Source organism: Giraffa tippelskirchi, chromosome 5 (assembly GCF_054371585.1).
Source record: "Giraffa tippelskirchi isolate mGirTip1 chromosome 5, T2T-mGirTip1v1.2.pri, whole genome shotgun sequence".
Taxonomy (NCBI): Eukaryota; Metazoa; Chordata; class Mammalia; order Artiodactyla; family Giraffidae; genus Giraffa; species Giraffa tippelskirchi.
Window position 1 is genome coordinate 77,185,159 of NC_137279.1, and position 14,511 is coordinate 77,199,669.

At 42.7% G+C, this 14,511-nt stretch overlaps 1 long non-coding RNA gene across 1 annotated transcript; it reads left to right on the plus strand.

The window, feature by feature from the left end:
- The first annotated feature begins 1,663 nt into the window (after nucleotides 1-1,663).
- On the plus strand, nucleotides 1,664-7,860 carry LOC145507723 (uncharacterized). Its single transcript, XR_014055054.1, has 2 exons — nucleotides 1,664-2,036; nucleotides 4,358-7,860. It is a non-coding gene; the product is annotated as an uncharacterized LOC145507723 (long non-coding RNA).
- The last annotated feature ends 6,651 nt before the right edge of the window (nucleotides 7,861-14,511 follow it).

Sequence of the window (14,511 nt, forward strand, 5' to 3'; positions counted from 1 at the left end):
CTCCCTGTCCCCAGTATTTGGCATTACTGAGGTGCCCCAGACCTGACTCTTAACAACACAACACATCAACAAAGGTCACTTCTGACATCAACAGGGTAAGGCAGGTGATGGAACATGGCAAGATGACCACCAGGGGTCTGTGAGCACTGAATTGCTACTTTGTGTTCACTGAGGAAAATCTATGGACCACCGTGTAGCATTTGGAGGAGAGGCAAAGATTGCAGAAGAGATGAGTTTCTGAGAAGACAAGAAAGGACTTCAGTAGAAGAGGTTTAGGAAAAACAATCAAATCTTGGTGTTAATGTAAGTATATGGAGAGATCAGGTAGGGCACTTCAGAAGTCCATGAAAAAAGGAGAATGTTAAATCCTATAAAATGGGATTATTGTAAATCTTCAGATGCTGCTATTCTAAAATTTTTGAGAGGGATGAATTTGAATAAAAGTTCTTGAGGAAAAAAATGATCCTATCTTGCCAATAGGTCTCTCCCTTTATAAAATTCATGAGCTAAAAGCTGGATCCATGTGAAGGCTGGGGGCTATGAGAATGTGCTAAGTGTTAATCTGAATTTTAAATTGCTTTAATGATAGAAATTTTACATGTTCCTAGAATGTAGTTGTTACCTCTAGCACCTAAGCCAAGAATGGAGGGCTGAGATTAAACGTGGGAAAGGAATACTCCTTCCTTCGTTATTAATACCTAAAATAATATAATTTATTAGGCATATGTCAGACATTTTGTCATAATAATGCTAGGAAGTAGGTGCTACCATCAGTAGCATTTTTCATTGGTAGAAACTGAGGTTCAGAGAGGTTAAGTATCTGCTCAAGGTCACACAGCCAGTAAAAGGCAGATCTGGATTCGTACCCTGTCGCCGTCTCTAGAGTCTTAATCTTGTGGCTACTGTACTAAATTCTTTGAATCTGTACGTGTGTGTATGTTTGTGTGCATTGAGGTGGGGAACAAGGTTATTCGAAATGCTTTATCTTACCGAGTTCACAATGTATATCCTCAGAAATGCATACTCTACTAAGTCTAGGAGGCTGCTGCTAATAAGGTACTGTGTAATAAAACGGATGGTTAATTTGGTTTTAGAAGGTGGGTGAGACACAGGAGGGCGTGAGCACATACAGGTAAGAAGAAGACAGGAGGGTCCTAGTGACAAACGTGGGAAAACAAATGCTCAGATCCAGGGGGCTTTGGAAAGACGGCCGAGGAGTTTCCAGAAACCCAGAACCTCCAGAATGCCTCAAAAATGCCTGCACCAGCCTTGCCGTCGGTCAGGCTGTGGGGCAGGTCTGAGAAATGAGGGAGAGACCTTAAGACTGAAGAACCCGAGACGCTCCGGCAGCAGCGGCGGGAGGGAGGGGCCGGGGAGGAAGCGGGCAGGCGGCCCGCGCCCGCCCCGCCCCGCCCCGCCCCGCCCCGCCCCGCCCCGCCCCGCCCCGCCCCGCCCCGCCCCGCCCCGCCCCGCCCCGCCCCGCCCCGCCCCCGCCCCCGCCCCCGCCCCCGCCCCCGCCCCGCCGGCCCCGCCGGCCCCGCCCCCGGCCCCGCCCCGCCCCGCCGGCCCCTCCCTCCCTCCCTCTCCGGCTCTGTTAACGCCTCTCCCAGACCGCGGGCGTCGGGGAGGTCTTTGATTGGTTCGCTCTGCCTCCCGGCCAGCCAATCAGCAGCTTGTTGCTGAGCTTCCCAGAGTGGGCGGAAGCTGCGGCCCCAGTCCTGTTGCCAAACTAGGAAAACCGAGTAGCGAGCGCGATTCGCAGCGTGTTAGCCAACTGCTCGTAGGGATTGAGGGATGTGGTGAGGGGCCGCGGGCTCCTCCCTCGCCCCACATCCGGGAGGGAGGTAGGCAGACACCTGCCGGTCCTCACGCCCGCACATGGTCGCAGCTCGCCCTCGCTGGGGATGTCTGAGTCCGCGCAGCCCTCGCGGGTCGTCCGCGGCTGTCCCTGGCTGATAGGCGTCGCCGTTGTCCCCGGCGTGTTGAGAGTGGAGAACTGCCTCGCTGGAAGGTGCAGAAAGCAGTCCACCCCAAGGGTAAAACATGACCTTTTTAGTGTCCTATTTTCTGAAATCTAGCCCAAATTTATTTGACTTCACACAGAGATTCAATATCATAAATTGTTACCGTTCTCTTCAAGTCAAAATGTATTGAGCACCACTTTTTATTGCACGTTTGAGGCTGACCACACTGAGAAGTGAGGACAGGCTGAGGTACATTACACTGTGCCCCACGGTGACCAAGGGACCCCTCATTCCTCGTGCCTTTGTGGCCTCGGCGGGGCTAATGAGAGAAGAGCCTCAGGAAGCAGAATTATATCTCAGGTACCCTAGCCATTTGAATTTGTCATCCCGTCAATAAATTACTGCTAACAATAATGCCCAAACTGCCACAAAGTAAGGGTCTGGACCAGAGGGTATCAGAGCCCCAGACCTGGAGCTGTGTACTCGTCCTGGTGAAGGTGGAAGGGAGTGCAGGTGAGACAGGGGGCTACCCAAACAAAACTACTATTTTAGCAATAGCAAAAACCACACTTCCAACCATCGCTCATTACAAATGGGAGAACGGGCAGAGGCAAGTAACACCTTCATCAAATTCCCCGTTTCTCTCAGTTCCCATTGTGTAACCTGTATGAATGTCTCCTGATCTGGTAATGTTAATGACAATAATATTTAATAACATTTATTGTGTGCTTACAAAGAGCCAGACATTCTTCTAAGTGCTTTACCTATATTAATGCCCTCAACCATACTGATTGGGAGCAATTTTTTATCCTCATTGTAAAGATGAGAAAACAGACATTGAGAAATAACTTACCTATGGTCTCAGAGCTAGTACATGGCAAAGCTGAATTCAAATCGCATCTAACTAGTATGTTTCTTCCTAGGGACCTAGGGCCCCTATATTCTTGGGGACATATGCTGCCTTTTGAAGCAGTGTGTGCTCCCAAGAGCAGGACCTCCAATTATTTGCTTTCTCAGTCTTTCCATAGATTCACTGTGTGGTCTCACTTTATAAAATGAAACTAGATAAAATGGTGAATTGTGTTGTAGAAGTTTTACCACAGAAAGATAGAAAAAATCCTCCTATCCATCTGCCTAGTCCCAGTCACCACTGAACCAATCTGGAGCATCCCTAAGTGCTATTAGGTTGGTGCAAACATAATCGCATTTGGACTGTGAATTTTAAATCATTATAACTAGGCTCAAACATATCTTTATTAGTCAAAATAGGAACCATTGTAATCAACACATTTTTGCTAATGAGAAATAAGTTTGTTTATTCCTGTAGCATAAAAATCCGTGCTTCAGGATTTCATGACCTTTTGGAAAGCATTTTCTGCATCCTGCTGGTTGTAGAAGCATTTTCTTTGCAAACAGTTGTCAAGATGCTTGAAGAAGTGGTAGTCGATTAGCAAGAGGTCAGGTGAATGTGGCAGATGAGCCCAATTCGTTCAACTTTTGAAGCGTTGATTGTGCAACATGTGGTTGGATGTTGTTGTGAAGAAAAATTGGGCCCTTCTGTTGACCAATGCTAGCTGCAGGTGTTGCAGTTTTTGGTGCATCTCATTGATTTGCTAAGCATACTTCTCAGATGTAATAGTTTTGTTGGAATTCAGGAAGTGCTAGTGGATCAGACTGGCAGCAGACCCAGCAGACCACCAAACAGTGACCATGACCTTTTTTTGGTGCAAGTTTGGCTTTAGGAAGTGCTTTAGAGCTGCTTCTTGGTCCAGCAACTGGGCCAGTTGGCGCTGGTTGTCATATAAAATCCACTTTTTGTTGCCCATCACAATCTGATCAAGAAATGTTTTGTTGTTGTTTCATAGAATAACAGATGACACTTCAAAAAACGATTTTTTTGATTTGTAGTCAGCTCATGAGGCACCCACTTATCAAGCTTTTTCACCTTTCCAATTTGCTTCAAATGCCGAATGACAATAGAATGGGCAACATTAAGTTCTTTGGCAACTTCTCCTGTAGTTATGAAAGGATCAGCTCTGATGATTCTGGGAACTGTTTGCTGTCAACTGCTGATGGCCTGCCACCATGCTCCTCATCTTCAAGGTTCTCGTCTCCTTTCCAAAACTTCTTGAACCACCACTACACTCTATGTTCATTAGCAGTTCCTGAGCCAAATGCATTGTTGATGTTGAAGGTTGTCTCCACTGCTTTATGACCTCATTTTGAGCTCAAGAAAATTGCTCATATTTGCTTTTCGTCTAACTTCATTTCCCTAGTCTAAAATAAATATAAAATAAACAGCAAATAATGTCATTAGCAAAAAAGCATAAAGTGAGAAATGTGCATTAAAATGATGTGTAACATAACCACATTTATTTAAAAATGTATTCCAGATGAGGAGAAAAAATGGCAGAGGAGTAGGTGGACATGGAGTACATCTCTCTCCATGGATACGTCAGGAATACACCTTCAGACACAGAAGTGCTTGCAGAACAACAGCTGAGAGCAGACAGGAGTACCTGACCATTGGAAAAGAATATATAAAACCATGCAAAACTCGGTAGGGCAAAGGAACTAGGGGTAAAACAGGAGTGTTAGTAAAACTGGACCTGCCCTTGGTGGGTGGGGGAACTGAAGCAGGGATCTGATCCCCACATCGGGGCAATTGTCTGGGTCAGAGGAGAAACATTTAAGGCTGAGAGTGAAAGATCTGATCTGTGGCAGCCTAAATGGAAAGAGAATCAGACAGTCCTTGCTGCAGCCATACATACACTGGACAGGAACGCTGGTTGCCTGGAAGGCCCAGCGGCAGGGAGCTGAAGTTTAGGGATTGTGGAGCAATCTCAGGGCGAGGGCTGCTGTTGACTGCAGAGAGACCGATTGAGGGGATATTAGGGAGGAGATCGTGGTAGGAAATGCCTGTGGAGGAAAGCCAGGCAGCCATGGAAGCAAGGTGATACTGCTGAGCACATACATAGGGGGTGGAGCCATCACCATAGCCTCTCTCTCCCCACATGCCAGCATCCACAGCTGAACAATAGAGAGGCTGGCCCATCAAACGTCTGATGCACTGAACTACATACAGAGCAGGACCGTACCCAGGGTGCTCCTTTAAGTGACTGATGCGCTGATCTACAGAGTAGGACCCCAGCCAGGGGGCGCCCTCTGTGTGCCTGATGTGCTGAACAACAGAGGACCCCAGGCAAGGGATACCTCTGAGTGCCTGAATGTGAGGAGCTACAGAGAAAGACTGTCCAAAGAGGCCTTCTGATTGCCAGCTACCAGAGGCTTGAAAAAAGACTCCGATAGGGCCATAACTCCTGTGGCGGAGGCAGTCCATGTCCCTGCATACTTGGTGCCGCCAGGGTCCCCTCGGCCCAAGCAGCTGCACCATCTACATGCTCATAGGGGCAGAGCTGCCACAGTCAGCTTCTCTCTATGCACACTGGTTACATCGGTCGTGTCCAACTCTTTACGACCCTGTGGACTGTGGCCTGCCAGGCTTCTCTGTCAGTAGGCTTCTCCAGGCAAGGATACTGGAGTGTATTGTCCAATACTGGTTGCCATACCCTTCTAGAGCACTATTTCCTACTGCCCTAGCTGCCAACTTCACTGAGTACCAGGTGCTGCCAGAACCCCTGTGACTGAAGCAGCTGCACCACCTCCACACCTGGCCCTCACAGGGGCAAACCCAAGCCGTCCAGGACAGCTTCAGGAGCTAAACCCCAGTGGATGACCCACATGCAGAGGTAGAATAAAACCACAAGTGAAACCCAAGGGCAATGTGGCTAAGGAAGAAGACCCAAAACCTTCCCACCAGCTGTACAAGCTGCAGATCAACTAGGCAGACTCTGTGTCTATGGAATATATAAAAGGACATTGAGAGTTCTCACAAAAGAAAACGCACTAGCTCTTATAGCTGGACATTGGAGGCAAGAACACACAGGAGTAGGAACAGATTAGAATCTGAGCTGCCCCCACAGCAGGTCCAGAGATCAGCACAGTGTTGGAAGGCACCTTAGGGGGGCGAGGTGGACTGTGACTCCCAGTGAGGGAAAGGACCCTGACAGCAGTGACTCAAGAAAAATATTACTATTCATATATTTTGACTTGTTCTGCAGTTTATTTAGGACATTTTTTCTTTTTCTGTTTTTGTTCCTCTGTTGTAGTTATTGATTTTATTAGCACTATGGAATCTAATTAATGTTTTGAGTTTTTTTTTCAATTACAATTTTTATTGTTTTTATAAACCTCTGCCTCTATGTTGGCCTTTTGCAGTTCTGTGGAGTTTTCCTTTTTTTTTCCCTACTTTTTTTTTCTCTTTTTACGTTTTAATTTCTAAACCTATTATTTTTTCTACATTCATTCTTTGTTTGTTTTTCCTACTGTTCTTTTCTCCTTGCAGTTTATCTTTAATGTATGTAAATCTTCTTTATCTACCTCTATTTAACTTTGCATATGTATTCTTTCTTCACTTTCTTTCTTTTCCTCTCAACATAGTTGTTAGGTTTTTTTTTTTTTTAATTGCTTTATTCCCCACTTGACACCTTGCTTTAGTTTTGTTTTCCAGTTTGTGCTTTAGTTAGTTTGTTCTTAACTGGTAGATATCATTTTTGGTTTCCTTTGTTTGCTGGGTCAATCTGTTGTACTTTATTTTTGTTAGACTGTTTTGATTTTGTTTATGGGTATATATGTATATGTGTATATTCCATTATTTTAATTATTACTTGCCTGATTTTATAACTGCCATTTGTCTGTGGTTCACCTTTGGTTTCTCATTTTGGGGTATTTGTTTTAATCTCACTTAATGTCATAACACGGAGAAGGCAATGGCACCCCACTCCAGTACTCTTGCCTAGAAAATCCCATGGACAGAGGAGCCTGGTAGGCTACAGTCCATGGGGTCGCTACGAGTCGGACACGACTGAGCGACTTCACTTTCACTTTTCCCTTTCATGCACTGGAGAAGGAAATGGCAACCCACTCCAGTGTTCTTGCCTGGAGAATCCCAGGGACGGCGGAGCCTGGTGGGCTGCCATCCATGGGGTCGCACAGAGTCGGACATGACTGAAGCGACTTAGCAGCAGCAGCAGCAGCAATGTCATAACAAACCACTTGTGGAATCTTTGTTCCTGACCAGAGACCAAGCCCTGAGCCTTTGGAGTGGGAGCACTGACTCCAAGACCCTAGACTATCAGAGAACTAATCCTAGGGAGTATCAAATAGTGAGAACTCACACAAAGGAAACCACTGGAATACAAGACCTGACATCACCAAACCAATAGTAGCACTGTGTGCAGGATGCCTCATCCAAACAACAAACAGAACAAAAATACAAACCCAATCATGGGCAGTCAGGATTATCACATCACTCAGCCCTGCCCATCAGAGGGGGAAAAAAAAGAAAACAACTCAGCACAAACCTCACCCTATATGAAGCTTACACAAACCACTGGACCAACTTTAGGAAGGCAGAAACCAAAAGGAATAAAGAATTCAACCTTGAAGCCTGGGAAAAGGAGACCTCAAACACAATAAGTTTAAAAGAAATAATGGAAAGGCAGAAATATACAGCACAAATGAAGGAACAAACTAGAAGCACAGAAGTCCAAATAAATGAAGAGGAAATAGGCAAACTACCTGAAAAAGAATTCAGAATAATGAGAGTAAAGATGATCAAAAACTTTGAAAACAAAATAGAGAAAATGCAAGAATCAATTAACAAAAGACCTAGAAGAAGTAAACAAGAAACTTACAGAGACAAACAGCACAATTACTGAAATTAGAAATATTCTAGAAGGAATCAATAGCAAAATATCTGAAGCAGAAGAACAGATCAGTGAGCTGAAAGATAAAATGGTGGAAATAACTGCTGAAGAGCAGAATAAAATAAAAAGAATGAAAAGAACTGAGGATAGTCTCAGAGACTTCTGGGACAATATTAAACATACCAACATTCGAATTATAGGGATCCCAGAAGAAGAGAGAAAGAAAGGGTATGAGAAAATTTTTGAAGAGATTATAGTTGAAAATTCCCCAAACATGGGAAAAAGAAATAGTCAGTCAAGTCCAAGAGGCACAAAAAGTCCCATACAGGGTAAACCCAAGGAGAAACATGTCAAGACACATACTAATCAAACTAATAAGATTAAACACGAAGAATATTAAAAGCAGCAAGGGAAAAGCAACAAGAACATACAAGGAAAACCCCATATGTTTAACAGCTGATCTTTCAGCAGAAACTCTGCAGACCAAAAGGGAATGGCAGAATATATTTAAAGTACTGAAAGGGAAAAATCTACAACCTGGATTACTGAACCTTGCAAGGATTGCATTCAGAATTGATGGAGAAATCAAAAGCTTTTCAGACAAGCAAAAGTTAAGAGAATTCAGTACCACCAAACCAACTTTACAACAAATGTTAAAGGGACTTACAGGAAATACAAGAGAAGAAAAAGATCTACAAAAACAAACCCCAAACAACTGAAAAAAATAAATGGCAATAGGAACATATATATCAATAATTGCTTTAAATGTAAACGGATTAAATGCTCCAACCAAAAGACACAGACTGGCTGAGTGGATACAAAAACAAGAAACCCACTTCAGACCTAAAGACACAGATAGACTGAAAGTGAGAGGATGGAAAAATATATTCCATGCACATGGGAAGCAAAAGAAAGCTGGAGTGGCAATCCTCATATCAGACAAAATAGACCTTAAAATAAAGAAGATTACAAGAGATAAAGAAGGACACTCCACAATGCTCAAGGGATCAATACAAAAGGAAGACATAACAATTGTAAATAACTATGCACCCAACATAGGAGCACCTGAATACATAAGACAAACACTAACAGACATAAAAGGAGAAATTGCAGTAACAAATAATAGTAGGAGACTTTAATACCACACTCACACCAATGGACAGATCATCAACCCAGAAAATTAATAAGGAAACACGAATCTTAAATGATACATTAGATGAGCTGGGTCTCATTGATAGCTTCAGGACATTCCATCCAAATGCAGAAGAATCCATCTTCTCTCAAGTGCACATGAAACATTCTCCAGGATAGACTACTTCTTGGGTAACATAAAATCTCAGTAAATTTAGGATAATTGAAATTAAGCATCTTTTCCAACTTCAACACTATGAGACTAGATATCAATTACAAGAAAAAAACTGTAAGAAACACAAACACATGGAGATTAAACAATACATCTCTAGATAATGAACAGCTTACTGAAGAAATAAAAAGGGAAATCAAATAATTCCTAGAAACAAATGACAATGAAAACACAACTCAAAACCTGTGGGATACACAAAAGCAGTTCTAAGAGGGAAGTTTATAGCAATACAATCCTACCTCAAGAAACAAGAAAAGTATCGAGTAGACAACCTAACTTTACACCTAAAACAACTGGAAAAAAAGAACAACAACAACAAAAATTAGCAGAAGGAAACAAATCATAAAGATCAGAACAGAAATAAGTGAAAAAGTAATGAAAGAAGCAATAGTAAAGATTAACAAAACTAAAAGCTGGTTCTTTGAGAAGATAAACAAAATTGACAAACCTTTAGCCAGACTCATCAAGAAAAAAAGAGAGAAGCAAATCAACAAAATTAGAATTGAAAAAGGAGAGGTTACAACAGACAATGCAGAAATACAAAGGATTATAAGAGACTGTTATGAACAACTATATGACAATAAAATGGATAATTGGAAGAAATGGACAGATTCTTAGAAAAGTTCAATCTTCCAAGACTGAACCAGGAAGAAATAGAAATTATGAACAAACCAAATACAAGCACTGAAATTGAAGCTGTGATCAAAAATCTCCCAAAAAACAAAAGCCCAGGACCAGATGGCTTCACAGGTGAATTCTATCAAACATTTGGAGAGGAATTAATGCCTATCCTTCTAAAACTCTTTCAAAAATTGCAGAGGAAGGAACACTTCCAAATTCATTCTACAAGGCCACCATCACCCTTATACCAAAACCAGAGAAAGACAACTCAAAAAAAGAAAACTACAGGCCAATATCACTGATGACCATAGGTGCAAAAATCCTCAACAAAGTTTTAGCAAACAGAATTCAACAACACATTGAAAAGCTCATACACCATGATCACGTTGGGTTTATTCCAGGGATGCAAGGATTCTTCAGTATATGCAAATCAATCAATGTGATACACCATATTAACAAATTGAAAGATAAAAATCATATGATAATCCCAACAGATGCAGAAAAAGCCTTTGACAAAATTCAGCACTCATTTATGATTAAGACTCTTCAAAAAATGGGCATGGAAGGAACCACCTCAACATAGTAAAGGCCATATATGATAAGCCCACAGCAAGCAAACATTATTCTCAATGGTGAAAAACCGAAAGCATTAGGAACAAGACAAGGGTGTCCAATTTCACCATTACTATTCAACGTACTTTTGGAAGTCCTTGCTACAGTAATCAGAGAAGATAAAGAAATAAAAGGGATCCAGATCAGAAAAGAAGAAGTAAAGCTCTCACTGTTTGCAGATGACATGATACTGTACATAGAAAACCCTAAAGATAGTATCAGAAAATTACAAGAGCTAATCAGTGAATTTAGCAAAGTCGGAGGATACAAAATCAGTACACAGAAATCACTTGCATTCCTACATACTAACAATGACAAATCAAAAAGAGAAATTAAGGAATCAATCCCTTTCACCATTGCAACAAAAAGAATTAAATATCTAGGAATAAACTTACCTAAGGAAACAAAAGAACTGTACACAGAAAATTATAACACACTGATGAAAGAAATCAAAAATGGCATAAACAGATGGAGAGATAGTTCATGTTCCTGGGTAGGAAGAATCAATATTGTGAAATGACTATACTACCAAATGCAGTCCACAGATTCAATGTGATCCCTATCAAATTACCAACGGCATTTTTCACAGAACTAGAATAAAAAATTTCACAATTCACATGGAAACACAAAAGACCCGAATAGCCAAAGCAGTATTGAGAAAGAAGAGTGGAGCTGAAGGAATCAACCTTCTTGACTTCAGCTTATACTACAAAGCTACAGTATGGTACTGGCACGAAAACAGAAATATAGACCAATGGAACAAGATAGAAAACCCAGAAATAAACCCATGCACCTATGGATACCTTATTTTTGACAAAGGAGGCAAGAATATATAATGGGAGCAAGGACACCCTCTTCAATAAGTGGTGCTGGGAAAATTGGACAGCTACATGTAAAAGAATGAAATTAGAACACTTCCTAACACCATACACAAAGATAAACTCAGAATGGATTAAAGACATAAATGTAAGACCAGAAACTATAAAACTCTCAGAGAAAAACATAGAACACTCAATGACATAAATCAAAGCAAGATCCTCTATGACCCACCTCCTAGAGTAATGCAAATAAAAACAAAAAGGTAAACAAGTGGGACCTAATTAAACGCTTTTGCACAGTAAAGGAAACTATAAGCGAGGTGAAAAGACAACCCTCAGAATGGGAGAAAATAATAGCAAATGAAACAACTGACAAAGATTAATTTCCAAGATATACAAGCAGCTCATACATCTCAACACCAGAAAAATGAACAACCCAGTCAAAAAGTGGGAAAACAACCTAAACAGACATTTCTCCAAAGACATACAGATGGCTAACAAACACATGAAAAGATGCTCAACATTGCTCATTATTAGAAAAACACAAATCAAAACTGCAATGTGATATCACCTCACACTGGTCAGAATGCTGCTGCTGCTGCTAAGTCGCCTCAGTCGTGTCCAACTCTGTGCGACCCCATAGAAGCCCACCAGGCTCCACCGTCCCTGGGATTCTCCAGGCAAGAACACTGGAGTGGGTTGCCATTTCCTTCTCCAATGCATGAAAGTGAAAAGTGATAGTGAAGTTGCTCAGTCGTGTCCGACTCTTCGAGACCCCACGGACTGCAGCCTACCAGCCTCCTCTGTCCATGGGATTTTCCAGGCAAGAGTACTGGAGTGGGTTGCCATTGCCTTCTCTGCTGGTCAGAATGGCCCTCAACAAAAAGTCTACAAACAATAAATGCTGGAGAGGGTGTGGAGAACAAGGGAATGCTCTTGCACTGTTGGTGGGAATATAAATTAATACAGCCACTATGGAAGATGGTATGGAAATTCCTTAAAAACTAGGACTAAAACCACCATATGACCCAGCAATCCCACTCCTAGGCATATACCTTGAGGAAACCAAAATTGAAAAAGACACATGTATCCCATTGTTCATTGCAGCACTATTTACAGTAGCTAGAATGTGGAAGCAACCTAGATGTCCATCGACAGATGAATGGATAAAGAAGTTGTGGTACATTACTCAGCCATTAAAAAAAATGCGTTTGAATCAGTTCTACTGAGATGGATGAAACTGGAGCCCATTATACAGAGTGAAGTAAGCCAGAAAGAAAAACACCAATACAGTATACTAATGCATATATATGGAATTTGAAAGATGGTAACGATAACCCTATATGCGAGACAGAATAAGAGAAACAGATGCATAGAACAGTCTTATGGACTCTGAGGGAGAAGGTGAGGGTGGGACGTTCTGGGAGAATAGCATTGAAATATGTATATTATCATATGTGAAACAGAACACCATTCCATGTTCGATGCATGAGACAAATGCTCAGGGCTGGGGTAATGGGATGTCCCAGAGGGATGGGATTGGGAGGGAGGTGGGAGGGGGGTCCAGGAAGAGGAACACATGTAAACCCATGGCTGATTCATGTCAATGTATGGCAAAAACTACTACAATATTGTAAAGTAATTAGCACCCAACTAAAATAAATAAATTTATTAAAAAAATTTAAAAAAAAAGAAGATGTGGTACATATACACAATGGAATATTACTCAGCCATTCAAAAGGAATGCATTTGAGTTAGTTCTAATGAAGTGTATGAACCTAAAGCCTGTTATACAGAGTGAAGTAAGTCAGAAACAGAAAGGTAAATATCATACAATAACGCATATATATGGAATCTAGAAAGATGGTAACAAAGAATTTATTTGCAGTGCACCAATGGAGAAACAGACATGGAGAACAGACTTATGGACATGGGGAGAGGGGAGGAGAGGGTGAGATGTATAGAGAGAGTTTCATGGAAACTTACATTACCATATGTAAAATAGATAGCCAAGAGGAATTTGCTGTATGTCTCAGGAAACTCAAACAGGGGCTCTGTATCAACCTAGAGGGGTCGGATGGGGAGGGAGATGGGAGGGAGGTTAAAGAGGGAGGGAATACCGATGGCTGATTCGTGTTGAGGTTTGACAGAAGACAACAAAATTCTGTAAAGCAATTATCCTTCAATTAAAAAATAAATTAATTAAAAAAATAAAAATAAAGAATGTATTCCAACATCAAACAGCAAAGTTCAACTGTCAAAATCGCAGTTAGTTTTGCACCAACCTAATACAGGAGAAGGGATAATCCCCTTCACTTCACAGTTTTGTTGTATGTTTCCAACATGTATATCTCTTAGGGCAGATATGAATTTTGAAGTTTAGGAGTGGTGGGCAGGAGTGCAGAAAGGAGTGAGACCCTGCCCCCAGTTGGTATAGGGAAAGGCTATGTGCAGGGCCTGCTTGGGTCTGGAGGGCAATCTCTGTTTCACTTCCCCTCCCCTATTCTCTTAGTTCCTGAGCTCTGACCTCTAGTTCAGCCCTCCTAAACTCTCCTACCCCTACCCTCACCCATCCTGCACCTGGTTCCCAGGTTCCCAGCAGCTTGGGCACACCATCTGCCTATCCCTGCCCGCCCCACCCCTTCCCCCAGGGTTTTGGTTCCTTTTATTGAGACCTTTAAATAATTAAATGCCCTAAAGCCTTCCACATACTGATCCCAGTCCCTGACCTGGGGTGTTATTCAAAGACCAGGAAATGGGCTGAAAGACTGCCAACCCCACCACCTCTGTTCAATTCCTTTTTTTTTTCCTACTCAGCTGCTGGGTGGCTAATGGACCTTTCCTCATGCTCTGGCCGCTCCACCTGCCAGGCCTTGTACGCAGAAACCAAACAGAAAGAAAAAATCTGTAAGGGCTGTCCCACCTCAACCTGGGAAACGAATAGGAAGAGAGGGTAGACAGAGAGACAGAAAAGACCAGGGCAGCTTTTCCTGCTCCTCATCCCTGCAGACGAGCTGGGGCCACCCCCTCTAACCCCAGAGAGCTGCTTGGCCAAAGCGGAGGTGAAGGGGTGTGTGAAAGGGGAAGAGGGCTGGGGTTGTCAGTCACTAGGGTGTCTGGGGGCTTGGGCAGCTTCCTCGTGTCAATCACCCTGATGAATCACTGAAAGTTTGCTCCAGACACAAAGCAGCTGCTTCTCTCCTCCGCTGCCCGGCCGCAGCCCCACCCGCAGTCAACCAAACAAAAGGCCAGAGCCCAGTGGTGCGTGAAGGAGTGAATGGGCAAGGCCATCCGTGGAGCCGACCCACCAGACAGATGGCAACAGTGGCCCCACACCGGCTGCAAGCCTCCTTTCATCCATCTGC